The sequence below is a fragment of the Numida meleagris genome, chromosome 6 (genome assembly GCF_002078875.1).
Source record: "Numida meleagris isolate 19003 breed g44 Domestic line chromosome 6, NumMel1.0, whole genome shotgun sequence".
NCBI lineage: Eukaryota > Metazoa > Chordata > Aves > Galliformes > Numididae > Numida > Numida meleagris.
In genome coordinates this window covers 49,228,652-49,236,852 of record NC_034414.1, presented here as the reverse complement: position 1 = coordinate 49,236,852, position 8,201 = coordinate 49,228,652, and positions in this window count along the sequence as shown.

The window sequence follows — 8,201 nt, the reverse complement described above, 5'->3', positions numbered from 1 at the left end:
TGACTACTGCTGGGTTTAGATTGCATTTCATATGTACTGTTTCACACATTTACTGCATTTCAGTTAGCTTTGTAAGTGAGAACTTCAAAGGGGAGAAAGAGGTTTGCCTGTTCTGGACATAGACTTCTTTTACAATAAGAAAAAAAGTACTTCAGAGCCCATGTTCCAGGAAGATGCTAGAAAGTTCCTCCAATCCAATTGTGATAGACAGATCTTTATGCAGTCAGCATGACGCTGCAGGTCCAGGTGTTTACCAACTGGACTGATTGTAGAGACAGGGCTTGTATGCTTGTATCAAACGTGAGTTTAATGTGGATTTACCTTTTTCTTCATTTGATTTCCACAATATCAAGCTACAAACCCTTGTAGGGTGAAAAATAAAGCACTGAAGGAAATAAATGACTCAGAAGAGGATAGGAGTTGCATTTTTATTCTGCTTTCGATTTACAGATAAATTAACACAGTGCTAGCTTCTATGGAGTGCAGTAACATATGCTGATGAGGGAGTAGAGCTGATAAATGTGAGGTTTTCCTGTTGAACCCTGCAAGTAAACTGCTGCTGATTGGATGTGTTGCACCGAGATTACTGCTGTGGTCTTTTTGAGCACTGGGACTCATAGACATTGTCAACACTAGTATGCTGAGACACCATTTTGATCTTTGTTGCTGATTTTGTCGCTGTGATAAGATGCTAGCTGCTGTCTTGTTTGCTTCCTGAATGGCTCACTCCTGGTTTGGATGAAAGTTGTTGGTTTTTTTTTTTTTTTTTAATCTCTATGTTATACATTTGAGTCTTATTTTTTGAACTACCCATTCTGCTCCCTTGAGGAGATAGAAATGTATGCAAGTGCATTACATTGCAGACTTCATTTAAAACAAAGGCTGCGATAGCTCATATTCCCATCACGAATAGTTTTTCTGATCATGGTTTCAACTTCTACAGGACATTCTCCCCTCTGTTAATTTTCTTTCTTAAAGAAAAATAGAGCAGGGATATGCATGCAAATGATTCTTCTTAAAGATGAGCTATGGGAGATGTGGAGCAGAGCGAAGTATGGCTGTGGCTGCCTTATACCTCTTTTTACCTGCTTTTGAGCAGGCTGCTTCCATCAAAGGATCTCCTACTTTCCAGACATGAAATATACTCTTTGGACAAGAGGTCAACCAGGCCAGCAGGGAGATTTCTCCCAGTGTGTAGGATATGATCAGGAAGTGAATGTAAGTAGGATAATGGTTAACTATACACTCATGGTTTTAGGACAGTATTATCACATTGCTGAGGTTGTGGCTATTTGCTTATGGCTCATTAGTCAGGTTTCTCAAGCTGACTTTTTCCCCCAAGTAAATGTGCACGTGCTTTCCAGACTATGCTTGTTTAGAAATATTGCTTATTGCTAAGTATATAAAACAAGTAATTTAGTTTCTGCACATCTCTGGGTCAGTGTTTATACAAGTGTCAGATGCATTTTTAATAGGATACCTATAAAATGGACATAGTCCTTTTTATTATGCAGTATCACTTGGTAGGATGGTCACAGTAGTATTAGTTAAGAGGACAAAAATAGTGAGCTACCTTGTTGACCTAAAACTTTTAGTGATGTTACTACTAGCTATGAGACAATTGACATGCGTAAAGGGTATCTCCATTTAAACATGTGTTGTCCCATAGGCTGACAAGGGTGAGCTGCACAGCCAGAATCTCCCTCCACTAGAATCTAATTTCAGTCTTTTCACACTCTCAAAATATGTACATACAGGTAATTTCTATTCAGGCCAAAATGATGAGCAACCACTGCTGACCACTAATACTTGATATGCTTCCTCTCAGTCCTTTTAATTTTTAAATACTATTTCCCACATTTATTCTAACTAACTAATTCTTAAAGTGCATAGTGTTTTGTGATTTTATTTTGCACTTTTCATTTTGGCTGGGGCAAATGTAATGATTTGCTTTATTATTTTACATATTAATTTAATTTACTCTCTTCCTGTTCAAGGGAGAAAGTACTGAAGTCTTCTTCCCTGAAGTCTTTTTCCCTTCTTGAATTTAAGTATCTAAAGGCTTACCAGCAGTGAAATTTAAACATAAATGTGGATGATGACATGGTATCCTGTGAATGTATCATCATCAAATGGTCTATGTTCTCCATCAAGGACTTCTCATCACAATTACGCCTGTCACACAGAACAGCAGTGGCTGCTGGCATTAAGCATGTGAGTCAATCCCTTCATGCTTTATTTCTGACCTCGGTTATGGCTCATACAGAGTTTTCAAGGTCTTTCTTCCTTTCAAGAACTTTCTCCCCTTCTTCCTGTTCAGTTTGTGACCAGAAGATTTTCTGGGCCTGACAAGCTCCCGTATGCTTTTACAACTTTCCCTTCTCCCCTTCCACTTCTTCTTTTTTTTTTTTTTCTCTTTCTTTCTTTCTTAAAACAAAACAAAACTTACATGACTTCATTAGAATAACATATTCAAAAGCCAGTAAACATATATATGGTGGAGCTGTGCTGAGCTTACTCTCACTTCAAGCCACAGTATGCTGGCCATGATATTTCAAGATATTTTTGTTCTCACTTCTCTGTGAAAGACACTTGGGTGAGGTTCAGAATTGCAGAAGAACTTTGTCTCGGAGATTCCAGCTGGACTTCTTTACCTACTACTTTGTATCTAATGGAAAAGAACACTGAGCTCTGAGTAGGCCTGTGATGGCCTGAGCAGCTACTGCTGAGACAGCTGAGCAGGCTCCTTGCAAGGCAATAAGGGAGTGAACCTCTTCCACCTGGTGGTGCCTGCTTCTTTCCAGGGCATCATGTTCCTAGCCAGGCTATGTAGTACAGGTGTGTAGGATGAAATACATACCCTGGAGACAGGATTCATGTTCTTCTAAGACTAGAAGTAAGTCTGTTGGGTTTGTTTGGCTTGTTTTATGATTTATTTCATTCCTTTTGTTTGGCAGTGCTACTCTTTGCCAGTGGGGAAGAATCATCATTCTACAACGCTTCCTTCTTCCAGCCAGGAAGCATACTTTGGAGCATACATTGCTTCTCCTAACTGTCATGCTTTGTTATTTTGTTCTGCTTCTTTTACTCTCCTCTCATCCCAAAGGGAAAGAAAGGACTCCAGCCACGTCAGCAAGTCCCTCAGGCTTTCAGATGTTTCCTTAAGGGAATTATTTTCAAACTTAATACAGAAAGTCTGGACAAACACTCTCTTTCCCTTATGCTTTCCCTTGTGCTCTTTTCCCCCACATGTAGATATGCCTTTCTTCAGGTAGAAGTGGTTACTTTTTTATCTTGGGTTGCTCTTAGCTATCAGTAAAAGGGTGACCAGTTCCTTCACTATCTACTGAGAAAGTACTGAGAAGAGAAATGATTTCTTCAGTTTTCTCCTTCACTCTCTACTCAGTGACGTGTCAGACATCTTGACTCAGTTTGTTCTATTACTTCCCTTCTGGTGCTCTTTTTCTTACAGTCAGAGCAAGACAAGTATGACCCATTAGGCTGACCAGGAAAAGCTAGATTTATAGCTGCTATACCGATATCACTCCAGAAAGGGAGTATCTAGAATGTTGCTATTACATATATGTTATATATATTTCCTGGTCAACTGGAGAGGTCCCAGAAGACTGGAGACTTGCCAGTGTGACTCCCATCTACAAGAAGGGTCATAAGGAGGATCCGGGGAACTACAGGCCTGTCCGCCTGACCTCACTACCAGGGAAGGTTATGGAGCAGATTGCCTTGAGGGAGATCACACAGCACATACAGGACAACCAGGGGATTGGGCCTAGCCAGCATGGGTTCATGAAGGGCAGGTCCTGCTTGACCAACCTTATCTCCTTCTATGATCGAGTGACCCCCCTGGTGGATGAGGAAAGGCTGTTGATGTGGTCTACCTAGACTTCAGCAAAGCCTTTGACACTGTCTCCCACAGAATTCTCCTGGAGAAGCTGGCAGCTCATGGCTTGGACAGGTACACTACACTCTTTGCTGGGTAAGGAGCTGGCTGGAGGGCTGGAAATCCAGCTGGCGACCGGTCACGAATGGTGTTCCCCAGGAGTCGGTGCTGGAGCCTGTCCTATTTAATATCTTCATTGATGACCTGGTTGAGGGCATTGAGTAAGTTTGCACATGACACCAAGATGGCAGGAAGTGTCAATCTGCCTGGGGGTAGCAAAACCCTACAGAGGGATCTTGACTGGCTGGATTGCTGGGCTGAAGCCAGTGGAATGAGGTTCAACAAGACCAAATGCTGAGTCCTGCACTTTGGCCACAACAACCCCAGGCAATGCTACAAGCTTGGGGCAGAGTGGCTGTAAGACTGTGTAGAGGAAGCAGACCTGGGGGTATTGGTCAGTGCTCAACCCAGCATGAGCCAGCAGTGTGCCCAGGTGGCCAAGAAGGCAACGGCATCCTGGCTGGTATCTGAAATAGTGTTGTCAGCAGGAGTAGGGAAGTAATTGTTCCTCTGTAGTCAGCACTGGTGTGGCCGCACCTCAAATACTGTGTTCGGTTTTGGGCCCCTTCCGTTTGAGGCCCTGGAGCATGTCCAGAGAAAGGCAAGGAAGCTGGTGAGGGGTTTGGAGTACAGGCCTTATGAGGAGCGGCTGACGGAGCTGGGATTGTTCATTCTGGAGAAGAGGAGGCTCAGGGGAGACCTTTTCACTGTCTACCTGAAGGGAGGTTGTAGTGAGCTGGGTGTTGGCCTCTTCTCTCATGTAACTAGTGACAGAATGAGGGGGAATGGCCTCAAGTTGGCTGGCTGGATGCTAGGAAATACTGCTTTTCTGGAAGAGTGAGCAGGCACTGGAATGGGCTGCCTGGAGAGGTGGTGGAGTCACTGACGCTGGAGGTGCTCAAGGAATGTTTAGATGTTGTGTTGAGGGACTTGGTTTAGTGAGAACTATTGGTGATAGGTGGATGGTTGGACTGGATGATCTTGTGGGTCTTTACCAACCTTGGTGATTCTATGGTTGTATGTATCTAGCATCTATTTTTGAGTTTCCTTACTTAACTCTCAAGCCTTACAGTAGGTCTTCTTATTCTCCATGTAGAAAGTGACTACATTTGAGTATTGTGTATGATGAAATGAAAGATACTTTACCTATATAATTTCATTTGTTTTATAATGAAAATATGAATATCTTTTCATTTCAAATATAGTTATATAATATTAATTCGCTTGTGTTACTTTTCAGTGAAATCTGGTTGAAAACTTTGTGTGTATTATTGGAAAGTGAGATATAAAAAGAGCAGGAAATAAAAAGCATGTGCTAAAATGATGTGTCTATATGGAGTGAAAGCTTTTTTAATGTTATATTACACTTTATAACAGAGTGGCTGTGGTTATACTATAATTAAAATGTAATTACATTGTCTTTATGATTCTGGTTTCTTGCAATTAACATTAATGCATATAAGGAAGTAAACTGTATGTCTGAATTGCTTATTAGTACCCTGTTAGGACTGGAGCCTGTATACATACATGGAAGTTTACTCACCAAATATTTTCATTGGCTGTCACTGAATGACTCATAACTAATGGTATGAATGGGTGTTTGTAGGCAGCAACACTGAGGTTCTAAAATCAACACAAAGTTAACTGCACTAACCACTTAAGATTTACCTGTTGCAATTACCCCAAAGTTATGCTTTGATATTTTTATTTTTTTCTTTATCAGTTTTTCTTTTCTTTTTTTTTTCTTTTTTAAATCCTTTTATAAAAGTCGGCAGGAAGCAGGACTCCTTTTTCCCCTGCCATTCCTAACAGAAATGTACATAGATGAGCATCACTGCAATAAGATATGTCACACAGATAGCTGGAGTCTTTAAAGGAAGGAAAAGAAATGTTGTTCTCTAAAAGCAAGGAAACTTTTTTCTTCACTTTAAAACCTTTCTGCTCATTACCAATGTAAATGAAAAGCTCAGTATAATGAATGAATATCAGAATTAAGTTTCTATAGATTAGATGCATGACAGACTGCAGTGCTTCTGAAACTCTACTGTGGCAGTGGCCTTGTACTAAGGAAAATTTACATGACCAACCATTATAATCAATCCAGTCTGTATTTTAGATATTCCCTAACTACATATCAATGTGAAAAATGGAAATGGCTATACTGTACAGGTCAATGAGTTGTGCTTCAAGAGGATAGTAAATACATATTGACACATAGACTGCTGAAAGTGAAACTGGTGTTAATGGAATTGCAACAGGAGCTTGGAATCTTAAGTAATATATATATTCTGTTAATTATAGATCCTGTTAAGATACTTATTCTGTAGGAAGAAAAGACTTCCTAATAACGAAAATCCTGTCACACATGTGGTCAGTACTGTGGTTATGTATGGTGAATGGTCAAACAGAAGTGAAGCTCAAGGAAGCATTCACAATCATTTCTTCATAGCAGAGCAAGGAGTTTTCATCTATGGAGTTTCTTCCCGCTGTGGGAAGGTATGGAGAGTGAAGGGCTTCAGTAACACCAGTACACCCTCTGTAACTTTCCACCAGCCTTCACTGTGACACTGAGCAGAAGATTCCTTGGGTATCTAAAACATCTTCATGAGACTAGCAAGAACTTCAGGCCTTTTTCTTATGGAGTGACAGCTGGAAGCCAGCAGGAAAACTTTGGTCCATTTCAGCTGCTATTTGACATCAGTGTTTGGCAACAGCATCCCTTTTCACATCTGAGGTCCTTCTATTGCCCACCATGGCCCTGAGGGGGTGACAGGAAAGTTCAAAGGGGATCTCAAAATGTTTTTACAGTGAAAGAACAGCTGACTGCCTTTCCTTTCCAACAGTTACAGTAATTACATCCACTGCTGTTCATTTCCTTGCAGTGAAGGAGCCAAGGAGTTTTCCTGCAACAAAAGGTAACAAACTGCTCTGTGACTATAACAAGCATTTGTTTCTGCATGGGAAGAGAAAGGTTGCAATAAGGGGTTTTACTGAGTCACATGAACCTGAAGGAAAGGTGAAATTCAAGGATCTCATTTTTCATTGTTCCTCTATCATCTTCACAACTATAAACGAAGCATAATGTGGAGGTACAGTGCTTCCTAATGACACTGGTAGCATTTTACTTCCACTATGCACAGGTGCAGAACAAGACAAAGAGCCCCAAAATCGAAGCGTTTCTTGATTTGTTACAGTTCTAATTCTTTAACGCAGGTCATGTTCTGTTTGCTGAGATGAGCTTTTAGATTTAAGTACACATTTAAAATTCAAGAAGTTTAAGTCAGAAAATGAAGAGTATTTGTAGATAATATTTTCTGTTTGCCCATATTCTCCACCGTAATTGAGTAGACAGCATACTTCAACTGTCTTCCCTAAAACCAATAGGCTTTATCATGCAGTCCTTCCCACAAAGAGTTAATTGAAGCAAATAAAGTTCTTAAATTGTTAATAATCCTCCCAATTTGATCTTGTTCTTTTTCCCCCTCAAGCAGTAAGAGGATAAGTGCGAGTGATAGCCAGATTTATAAATTATTTCTTGTGAGCTGAATGCTTTAAAAAGGAATATAAAAATCTGCTATGTGTCAGGCGATCCATGGAGGCATTAGCAAGCGTGGCTGATTCTCAGTCCCCTGAAAGCAGGAGTGATAATTTGTAAATCTAGGAACTGTACGTGGAGAATGGTAATTTGTCATTAGTAAGATTAACATGATCAAGGGAATAGAATAGATTATTTATATGTAAAATACAGAAGATCATTGATGCAGCAGTGATGAATAAATACATTTTGATAAAATTAAGTCAATATTTTTGGGAATCAATATGAGAGTGTTTAGCTGTCACATAACACTGCAGCTTATCTTTGATGTTGTATGAAATGTACTGGCTATTTGAAAATGGTTATACAGGTGAATTTTTTGGCCTGGCCTTCTTTGTTAAATCTACCTGTAGAGGAATTCTTTTGAAACACGGTGCATTTGCTACAAATTACTTTTCTTAGTTCCTTTAGAATGAAATACCACTTAAGATGTAGAGTATATGAGCACTCATATACTATTTAAAGGAACATGACATTTTTATTATTTCAGTTTCATATTCTAGTTAATTTTTTTGTTCAAATAGATTTGCCATCTTGCAGAGAGAAACTATCACAAATAATTTAATACATTTTGATCATGTTTTCATTGCTGACTGAATTACAGTTGCTGCCATGGTTCATTTACTTATACAAACTGTTCTTGTGCTC